Here is a 12,010-nt window from a genome sequence, read left to right on the forward strand (position 1 = left end):
ACTATCTACTGAATGGTAGTGTGTTGGGGGTATCCTTAATGGAGAAGGATCTAGGGGTTTTTGTTGATAACAAGTTGTCTAATTCCAGGCAGTGTCATTCTGTGGCTACTAAAGCAAATAAAGTGCTGTCTTGTATAAAAAAGGGCATTGACTCAAGGGATGAGAACATAATTTTGCCCCTTTATAGGTCCCTGGTAAGGCCTCACCTTGAGTATGCAGTGCAGTTTTGGGCTCCAGTCCTTAAGAAGGATATTAATGAGCTGGAGAGAGTGCAGAGACGTGCAACTAAACTGGTTAAGGGGATGGAAGATTTAAACTATGAGGTGAGACTGTCGAGGTTGGGGTTGTTTTCTCTGGAAAAGAGGCGCTTGCGAGGGGACATGATTACTCTGTACAAGTACATTAGAGGGGATTATAGGCAGTTGGGGGATGTTCTTTTTTCCCATAAAAACAATCAACGCACCAGAGGTCACCCCTTTAGATTAGAGGAACGGAGCTTCCATTTGAAGCAGCGTAGGTGGTTTTTCACGGTGAGGGCAGTGAGGTTATGGAATGCCCTTCCTAGTGATGTGGTAATGGCAGATTCTGTTAATGCCTTTAAGAGGGGCCTGGATGAGTTCTTGATCAATCAGAATATCCAAGGCTATTGTGATACTAATATCTACAGTTAGTACTAGTGGTTGTATTTATAGTTTATGTATGTGAGTATATATTGGTAGGTGTGGGTTAGGTGTGCTGGGTTTACTTGGATGGGTTGAACTTGATGGACACAGGTCTTTTTTCAACCCTATGTAACTATGTAACTATGTAACTATGGTTACTTGCCAACGCTTTGGATCATATTCAAGAAGTCAGTTGTCAAGTCAAGTAGGTTTTATTGTCATTTCAACCATATACAGTACAGTACATAGTGAGACGAAACAGCGTTCCTCCAGGCCCAAGATGCTACATACATGCAACCCATGAAAAAAATTTACAACACAAGTTTAACAGCATAAATTAAAAATTAAAAAATTAAAAATATAGTGCAAATAATTGCAGATTGCTAAGAGCAGTTCAGATAGATCAGGTGATTTACCATAAGTGATTGTGAATTGTCAGTTCAGACTTGATGTTGTTTAGATCGTCTGAATGATTTTAGTGTGTGACCAGTCCATTGAGTTGAGAAGGCGGATGGCTTGTGGGTAAAAACTGTTACATAGTCTGGATGTGAGTGCCCGAATGCTACGGTATCTTTTTCCAGATGGTAGGAGGGTGAAGAGTGAGTGTGAGGGGTGTGACCGGTCAGCCACAATGCTGGTGGCTTTTCAGATGCAGTGTATGTTGTATATGTCATCGATAGAGGGGAGAGAGACACCAATGATCCTCTCAGCTGTCCTCTCTATCTGCTGTAGAGACTTCCGGTCTGATATGGCACAATTCCCAAACCAGACAGTGATGCAGCTGCACAGAATGCTCTCTATAGTTCCTCTGTAGAAGGTGGTGAGGATTGTTCGTGGAAGCTGGGCCTTCCTCAACCTTCTCAGGAAGAAAAGGCATTGTTGAGCTTTCTTTTGTAGAGAGCTGGAGTTGAGGGACCAGGTGAGGTTCTCTTCCAGATGGACACCCAGAAATTTTATGCTTTTGACCATTTCCACAGAAGATCCATCGATACTGAGCAGAGAGTGGACACACCGTGTCCTTCTGAAGTCAACAATCATCTCTTGTATCTTTGAGATAGCTACTTTTAGAGGTAACACACGGTTGCAACAAAAAATCAAGATAAGCAGCAACATTTTCATATAGTGATCCATTAGATGAAATGATTGGGTGCCCTGGCTGTCTTTTAAGTTTCTTGTGTTAGGCACAAATTGCTCCTGTACCCCCATAGGTAACCAACCATGTGTTGTACCCATATCAATTCTTGCAATTCTCTTTTGAATCTATCAGTGGGGTCACATACCAGTTTGCCATAATTTTTTATATCTGTATAGTTGAGATAGCAACTCTGTTCTATAATAAATATAGTCCATGACCACCACCACTGCCCCTCCCTTGTCAGCATTGTTACATAGGGACTTAATAGCCTCTTTCTCAACTGGGATGACATTACCCCCCCACTTCTTGTTTGGCACATGATATTGCATGATATGAGGACCAGCACTCTCAGATATTAAAACAATAAAATGTCTTTATTTCATATACTACTTGTGTCCAACATTTCAAGGTCCTAATGTGGACCAAAACATTGGGTACAAGTGGTATGTGAAAGACATTTTGGGTATGGTGGAGTATCATTGGCAGATGTGTAACTTGGGGGTAAGTAGATGGCAGGTTGAAGGTCAGAACCCTTGAAAAATTTTAGATACCTACTTTAAGTAGTTCTTAAAAATTATCAAGTGATGCAAACTGATTGCTAAAATAGCATATGTGTAATTTGTGGGTAAGCAGATGGCAGATTGAATTTCAGCCGATTTTAAAACAAACCATGTGCCTATGTTTTAAAACAGGGCTGTCGGCCCGCGACCCCCCTCTGTGTGGCCCCCCACCTGTCTGGCTGCTTTAATGTCTTACCTTTAGATTTAAATGGTATGTGTACTGAGATTAAATGGCCCCCTGCATGGTTCACACCTCATATTCAGCCTGTAATCCCTCTGTATTGTAAATATGTAATCTCCTGTATTGTTCACACTTTTTAATCCCTGCATTGTTCACCCCCTGCAGTGTTCACACCTCAGGATCAGGCTCTAATCACCCACATTGTTCCCCTGTTCACACCTCAGACAGACTGTAGGAGCAGTGCCAGCATTGTGTCACTGTATGTTGTCTGTGTGCCATACACACAGGCTGCATAGGGCAGAGTGAGTATGGCATACATAGGCAGGGTAGGGCAGAGAGAGTATGGCACACACAGGCAGGGTAGGGCAGGCAGAGTATGGCACAAGCAGGCAACACAGGGCAGGCAGAGTATGGGACACACAGGCAGGGTATGGCACATACTCTGCCTGCCCTACCCTGCCGGTGTGTGCTATACTCTACCTGTCCTATGCTGCCTGTGTGTGCCATGCTCTGCCTGCCCTATGCTGCCTGTGTGTGCTATATTCTGCCTGCCCTATGCTGCCTGTGGGAGGTGAACCTGGCAGGGGTTTGTTCTGGGAGTTTGTTAGCATTTGAAAATAGTCATTATATGGTCCCTAAGGTGTGTAATTATATTCTGGGGGTTGCTGTGCTATCCACAGGGGAAGAGGAGGCATAGGGATTTGAGGTTGTGTCTTAATATGTCATATTATAATTCTTTCACATATGAATGAAGGGTGATACCCCTACAGTGAGCACCAACCATTTGGGGTTTTGCTGCGCTACCACCATTAATGGGGGTATAGTCTTAAAAGCTCTTGTGATAACATGGGTGTGGTTTTAAGTGGGTGTGGTTTAAACAGGGGGAGTGGTCAAATTGGCTTCCATTATCGGCCCTCTACGGCATTGGGCAGAAAAATTCTGGCCCTCGGTACCGCAGAAGTTGGACAGCGCTGTTTTAAAAGATGCTGAGATGTTCGTAGTTTTGCTATACTATGAAAAAATTAAATTATTAAATTATACCTACCATGTAAAGTGAATCAGAATAATTTACTAATATGTTATGTATTGTGACATTTATACCACTTATACTTTATATACAGTATTGTATTTTATATGCAGTATTGTTTGTTAGTGCAGTGAATGAGCAGAAACGATGTGGAGCTACTGAGGGCATCTGTTATGGCACACATCTTCCCTGCTTAAGGGTTATGGTTGCCTTGAACTAGTACAGAAGCCAAACATATAGGGGCACATTTATCAAAGTACGATTGGGTCTGAATGGGAAAAATTTGTATTTTTTCTAATTTATAGAACTTTTGATATTTTCCAGGATACTTTTGTTAATTTCCACTACTTTTTCGTAAGTATAATAGTTTGTTTATCAAAAAACACTTTATATACTGTTCATTTAATGGATTTATTGGGAGAAATCCACCTAATGGCGGTCCAGATCAACCGTACATAGAGCATGATACGACTTCTCCTACAAACACCACAACCCTCCATCCGCTTCACCATGCAGGTTAATGGTGTCGACCATAGAGACTGTGCCCTTCGCTCAGTTCTATTTCCGAGCACTACAATGGAATATCCTGGATCAATTCAAAAGACCCATCTCCTACCCGGGACAAGACTTGCTCTGGCATGTTGACTAGACCCAGTTCCTCTCCTGGAACCTCAGTCGCTACTTTTCACCACGGACGCCAGCCTACAGAGCTGAGGTGCAATCTTAAACCAACACACAGCACAGGGAACATGGTCCCCCTCATAAGCTCAACTCCCAATCAACATACTGGTGATCAGAGCAGTTCGACTGGCCCTCTTGCACTGGCAGACGCAACTCAGTGGACGAGCCATCAAGATACAGTCAGACAACACCACCACCATGGCCTACCTTAACCACCAGGTTAACACCAGAAGCTGACAAGCACTAAAGGAGTTCAGTCTAATTCTGTCCTGGGCAGAATCAAGGGAAGTACAAATCTCAGCAGTTTACATTCTCGGTCTCAAATTGGCAGGCCGATTATCTCAGCAGAAAACAGCTCAACCCAGGCTAATGGGCCCTAGACCACAAGGTCTTCCAGGCTATCGTGAACAGATGGGGGTGTCCGGAACTGGACCTCATGGCTTCACGGACCTAACCCAGGCTTCCTGAATTTGACGGCCTGGCTTTTGAGTCGTTAGTCCTCAGCTGTAAGGGATTCTCCCACAACGTAATTCAGACCATGTTGGCGGTAAGGAAACCAGTCTTGTCCAAAACCTACCACCGGGTTTGGAGAACCTACCAGGAATGGTGTTCCAGCCTTGGGTACTCCTTCCAGGAACTCTCGGTTCTCAGGCTACTCTCCTTCCTGCAATCCGGTCTCAAAAAAGGCCTCTCCTTGAGCTCCCTCAAGTCACAGATATTGGCCCTCTCCGTCCTCTTCCAACTATCCCACCTACACCCCCCCCTTCCACGATCCCATTCCTCAGTGAGACCTCAATCTGGTATTAACCGCCCTCTATGTTCCGCCCTTTGAGCCCATGGCTTACATTCCTATGGCATGGCTAACCTGGAAAACCGTCTTCCTACTGGAGTATTGGAGATCAATGCTCTCTCTTGACGGCAACCTTACCTGATATTCCACAAAGACCATGGGTGTTGAGGACTCTTCCCTTCTTTGTTCCTGAGGTGGTATCCTTCTTCCACATCACCCAAGACATCACCATCCCTTCCTTCTGTCCTCGCCCTACATCCCCTAAAGGAATTGGGCCTACACACTCTGGGCCCAGTCAGAGCCCTCAAGTTTTACCTGCACCGTACCAGGGATATCCGAAACACTAACTCCCTATTCGTCCTGCATTCAGGCACACACAAGCCTCCAAGTCCAGAAAAGGAAATTTTGTCATAGTCACCGTTAAATCCTTTTCTATCAGGATGTTTGTGGGACACAGGGCTTCCCCCCCTGGAAGCGGCTATCCTGGATTACCTGCCTAACTGCACATAGTTCTGTTCTTAGTTATGTTATTGACAGAACTGAGTATGGCAGGGAGAAGGGGCTTCCTCTTCTTTCTCTTTTAGTGTCCTGCCTCCTGCTGATAGACACTATACCCCAAGGTCCCTGTGTCCCACAGACATCCTGAGCGAAAAGGATTTAACGGTAAGTATCACAAAATTTCCTTTCCTCCATTGAAAGTCAATAGGTAAAATTTGATTGTCTGTTGGTGGCTCCGCACACTTTCCCCTAAAAAAATTGAATACGTAGTCACCAAGTGACTGACTGAGCATAGTTTGGGAACCTGGCATCAAACCAATAAAACTTAATAGGTGAAATCTGATTGGCTGTTGGTGGCAGCGCCCACTTTTCAAAAAGACGAGGGTCAGGATCGCTTAAAAAAGCACAAGCAACCAGCTCCGCTATAGGGCGAAGAAGTGTGGAGAGTTTGGTTGTTGTACCCCTAAAACTGTAGGAGGAGTAGCGTTTAGAAAATGGGGGGCGCTGAGAAGAAGAAAGAGCAGAAGAATATGCTGAAGTTGAAGAACAGTATGTTGATTTTTATAGTAATTATGTTAGGTTAAAAAACCCTATACAGGACTACAGTTACCTGCTATAAGGAACAACTAACACTATTTATATCAAATATTATCCCCAAGCTAACACCAGACGATAAGGCCTACCTAGATGTTCCATCACAAAACAGGAAATTGCCTCTGTAAACTGCTAGAAACGGTTCAGTATGCCTATGATAATCGTGCACTACCCACCTCATTTGCAGAAGCACTGATTGTGGTCATTCCAAATCCAAGTCTGACTCCAGAGTTGTCATTCCGCTAAAGCATTTGACTTTGATTGAGTAGGGATACCTGTGGCAGGTCCTGTCATTTCTAAATTGGATTATGCTCCTGTATCAGCATCCCACAGCCTGTATCTGAGTATATTAGATCACCTCCCTTCCTTTCTCAATGGAAAGAAGGACACAATAGGGTTGCCTCTAGGTTGCTTCTAGCCATATTGATTAAGAATTGGCTACCTCTCTGGGGTAACACATACTTACAGCAATTTAGGTCACTTCAAGGTTTTACTTTCTGGCCCCATCACAATATTAAATACTTGGGAGACCTTATCTAACACTCCTTCTCCACATACCCACAGATTCATGAGAAAATCCAACAACCTACCGTACCCTTCTTCAAATACTTGCAGCTACAATCAGCGTTCAGGGGCCAATTTTACTACTTTTGTCCCCCAACTTACCTTTCTTATAATGGAGGAAAAGCTTCACTCCCATAATCCAACTAAGTCACTTCAAGTTTATATCAAAACCTGGAAAATCAAAATAGAAACAGGCAGGCACTCCGGATTTTTTCAAAACGTGGAAACAAGCAGCCAAAAAAGAATTTTTACATTAAAAAAGTATAACTTTTATTTGATCCATATGTTAAAGCAAATAGCCTTACGCGTTTCGTACCATGAGGTACTTAATCATAGGCCTATGATTAAGCCTATGATTAAGTACCTCATGGTACGAAACGCAGTAAACCATGCAGTTCAAGTTAAGTTACTCAATTACATTTTATTGGCCTACAGCAGTGCTGTCCAACTGGCGGCCCGCGGGCCACAACCCCCCTCTGTGTGGCCCCCCACCTGTCTGGCTGCTTTGATGGCTTACCTTTATGTAAGCTTTAAATGGTATCAGTACTAAAATTAACTGGCCCCCTGCATGGTTCTCACCTCAGATTCAGGCTGTAATCCCCCTGTATTGTTTAAAAATGTAATCCCTTGTGTTGTTCACACCTTTTAATCGCTACATTGTTCAACCCCTGCAGTGTTCACACCTCAGACTCGGGCTGTAATCACCCCCATTGTTCACCTGTTCACACCTCATTGTAGGTACTGCCTGGACTATGCAGCCTGTGTGTATGGCACACACAGAGAGCATAGGGTAGGGCAGATTATGGCACATAGGCAGCATAGGGCAGGGAGGGTATGGCACAAACAGGTAGGGTAGGGCAGGCAGAGTATGGCACACATAGGCAGCATAGGGCAGGCAGAGTATGGCACACACAGGCAGCATAGGACAGGCAGAGTGCTGTCTGTGTGTGCCATACTCTGCCTGCCCTAAGCTGCCTGTGGGAGGTGAACCTGGCAGGGGTTTGTTCTGGGAGTTTGTTAGCAGTTGGAAATAGCCATTAAATGGTCCCTAAGGTGTGTAATTATGTGCTGGGGGTTGCTGTTCTATCCACAGGGGAGGAGGAGGCATATGGATTTAAGGGTATATCTTAATATGACATGATATAATTCTTTCACATATGAATGACTGTTGATATCCCTGCAGTAAGGCCCAAGCATTTGGGTTTTTGCTACACTACCACCACTTTGATAAAATAGGTGTGGTTTGAAGTGGGTGTGGTTTTAAAAAGGGGAATGGCCAAAACTGGCTTCCATTAGCGGCCCTCCACCATGTATGCTAGAGAAATTCTGGCCCTCGGCACAGCAGAAGTTGGACAGCACTGGCATCTACAGCATCGCTTTTTCAGAAGTCACACACATTTTCTCTTCTGTGCTTTTTGCAGTATGCAGGTTGTATGTGCTTTGCTAAGCGATCCCACCAACTAACCCCCCCCTTCCCTTCCCACCGGTCTTTTTGTGGCGGCTCTCCAAACGCCCCAATATTTCCATAGACTGGGAAGATTTTCAAGCTGTTGCCACTCTTACAGCTTTGAAGCTACACTCACCAAACTCGAATAGTCATGGAGTCACTCCGAATGAAACACTGACATCTGTTGGACAACCCAAAGTGGAAAGAGCCAACAGCAGCCAATGAAATTTCACAGTTGACCATAATGACAAAATTTAAACTGCTGCCAATCTTAGAGCTTTGAAACCACACTCACTAAACTTGAATCACAGTCATGGGGTCAACCTTAATAAAAAAGATGATACTTGTTGGATGTCCAAAAGTGGGCAGAACTACAAACAGCAAATCAGATTTCACCCATTAACTTTCAATTGGGGAATTTAACCTGCTCCATTCTTGCAATATTAATGCCAGGGTCCCCAAACTCTTTATGGTTGGACACTGGTGGATGTCAAGGTCAGTAAAAGTGGATATAGCCACCAACAGCCAATCAGATTTCATCAATTGAATTTCATTGTTTTATATTTTAAACACTCACATTCTCACACTGTTTATGCCAGGTTCCCAAACTTTGCACAGTGAGTCACTACAAATTCAAGGTGAGAAAAAGTTGGCAGAGCCACCAACACCAACATTTCTTTCGTTGGGCCACCAACAGCCAAATTTAAATTTAAAATGCTGTCATTCTCACACTATTTATGCCAGGATGCCCAAACTTTGCACAGTTTGTCACTGTGTGACTTTGACTCAAGGTTAGAATATATGTGCCACACCCACCAACCACCAATCACCAATCTCAATTCACCTATTGACTTCTATTGGTTTGAATTTAAACTGCTGCCATTCTTTAAATTTCACTGGGTAGTTGCCAATCAGATTTACTCAGTTACTCATTGACTTTCATTGGGGAAATTTAAATTGCTGTGATTCTGACAATATTCAAACCACTATGGCTACAAAACAACTTATTTATAGCCATATAGCCTGAGTGTACTAGTGTTTCTGTAGCAAGCCCACAGTTTTTACCTGTACAGAGTAATGATATATTATACTTAAAGGGACAGTATACACTCCAAAACACCTTTGCTAAAAATGCAATAAATAGGATTTATATTACAATCCATTCCACCTTCTGTTTTAATTTAGAAAAAGCCATATTTTCCCCTATGTTACGGGTATGGGATCCGTTCTCTGGATAACTGTTATAACTGTATCACACACTTCCTCTCACTGTAAGTTGGGTTAGCTTTCACTAATTCAACCAGTACTCTAGCAGCCAAAGGGTTAAATTACAGTCAAACACACTCTCCTGCTAGCAGTCAACTAGTTAATTAGCATTTACTCAGAAAACTTGCTACTCATACAGCCAAGCAGTTAATATATTCGCATGTATACAAGGTACGTGAGTCTTAGAGCCAAAGGACATAACTTATTAAATTTTATATCTAATATTACAAGGGTAAACTGTGCATTTAGAAAGATTTTACAAAAAGAGACATACACATACAGTAAATAAAATAAAAGGAAATAAAACACAGAGAAACCCTATGTACGTTACTGAGTTATCTTTTGTGTCCTCCTGAGGCAAGTGTTTGGAAATTCTGAGTGCACCCCCAACAGATTTGGGACTCAAGAATGAGCTAATGAGTACCTGTTGCTCTTTTATCCCCTGCTGGGACCCATCCTCATTACCGTTTGCATGAGGGGGGAGTGCCCAGGAATTTGTCCCTTGGGAGCCCCTATAGAGAGCTTGCAATTCTCAGGCCAGTTGCTGTCATATAATATTGGCACTTGCCAGTACCCAATATTATTATGAAAATATGGGCTTGCTTTAACCCATATGTGGGCGATCAGAATGATACCAAACATGGGTGTCTCGTGTTCCAGCCCCCCAGAAACTATCCCTCCTAACTGGTGGTATAGGCAGTCCCTGTTTGGTATCATGGGACCTCCTCATAACCAATATATCATTAATAAGGAAGTGAACCTTAAAGCAAAGGAGATATGGATCCCTTTCTATAATCCATATTTTCCGTATAGCTGTTCCCTCCTGCTGTTCTTAGCTCCACAATTGCCTTTCTTTGATCAACAGATCAAAGAAACCAATGGACTCAGCTTCCTGGCCAAAATGGCCTGGCTCCGCATTGTCTGACCCCGATGAATTTGTCACCTTCCACAGTCCCTTGTTTTGTATTTAATTAATTGTCTCTTGTGGACAAAAAGCAAAATGTTGCCAGGTTTAACCCTTCACAATGCCAGGGCAATAATGCTGGCATGACATACACAAAATACACAATCACACACTTGACACTAATACACACTTACATTTACACTTACACACACACACACACATATACAGTTTTGGAGGGGTTGGGTGGTTTGCAGGGTTGGGGGGGTTTTCACTCATTCAAAGCACTCACAGCAATTTGCGCACACACATTTTGCCAAGTGTACACACACTTTTACACAATTTAGAGCCTTTTTTTTTTTTTTAAATCACAATTTTTTTTGCCTTAAAAAATGTTTTAATGCCATTGCGAATAGCATATTGATTGGTGATGATTTTATTGAATTCCGCATTGTTCTGTGTTTGTACTTGTTTTTGCCCATGGGAATTTTGTCTGCTATATAACCATTTGGGTGCCTCTGTAGACCACATAGTTTGGTAAATCTATGCATATTGTGCATCAAGCTGGTCAGTAGACCATTGGTCTTCATATTTTGGTTGTTTTATGTTGGAACATTCTAAAATATGGGACATATAATGTGGTAAACTGCAAGCTTTACGATGATCTTCAGAATTGAAGAAAAAATGCTTAGTATAGCTTTGTAGTTTGCAGTAGAAAGATGCATTTATTCATTTTTGTTTTGTCGGAATGTGTAGTTCTGGAAAATTTGAGTTTAAGGATCTACATACTGTTTGAGGGTCTCATGGCACATATGGGTGCTTATGTCGCAGCAGCCAGAGTGTCAGACGAGATCATTCATATGCACTATTTTTGATTGGGTTTCTCTGTACACCACATAATTTGGTAAATCTATGCATATTGGGCATCAAACTGTTTAGTAGACTCCTGGAGTTCTAATTTAGGTTGTTTTATGCTGGTACAGGTATAGGATCCATTATCCGGAAACCTGTTATCCAGAAAGTTCCGAATTACAGAAAGGCCATCTCCCATAGACTCCATTATAAGAAAATAATTCTTATTTTTAAAACGATTTCCTTTTTCTATGTGATAATAAAATAGTAACTTGTATTTGGTCCCAACTACGATATAATTAATCCTTATTTAGAGGCAACACAATCCTATTGGATTTATTCAATATTTAAATGATTTTTAGCAGACTTAAGTTATGGTGATCCAAATTACGGAAAAACTTCCGTAAACTCCGGAAAACCCCAGGTCCGAATGTGTACTTTGCAAAAATTTATGGTTTGGTGATCAACATATTTTTATGTGTTTTTACCCCACAGTGCAATAAATGTGTTGACGTTTTAGTAGTTGAAGTGATCTCTGGGACAGATAAGGTTTAAGATTTTACAGAATGTGTACTTTTCAAAAAATATATGGTTTCCTGTGGTAAACCTAATATTCCTTGTTTTTTTGGTTTGGAATAGAAAGTATGTGGTATTCTGCTGTAGTGCTTTAAAAATTCAGTAATTTACTGCTGGGAGTTTTTGAGTTTTAGAAGTCAAAAATCTCTATAAAACTTTACATATCTGCTATTGTCACATTTGAAAGACGTGAGGTTTCGGAGTTAGTTAAATTTTTGTCGATAAAACAAAATAGTTTTCTGGTACAAATCCCTATATCTTTAAAAATAGCATCTT

The 12,010-nt window shown here is 42.1% G+C and overlaps 1 protein-coding gene across 6 annotated transcripts in view; it reads left to right on the forward strand.

The window, feature by feature from the left end:
* Positions 1-12,010, forward strand: part of kdm4b (lysine (K)-specific demethylase 4B) — a 311,868-nt gene that overhangs the window by 111,117 nt on the left and 188,741 nt on the right.

The sequence above is a fragment of the Xenopus tropicalis genome, chromosome 1 (assembly GCF_000004195.4).
Source record: "Xenopus tropicalis strain Nigerian chromosome 1, UCB_Xtro_10.0, whole genome shotgun sequence".
Classification (NCBI taxonomy): domain Eukaryota; kingdom Metazoa; phylum Chordata; class Amphibia; order Anura; family Pipidae; genus Xenopus; species Xenopus tropicalis.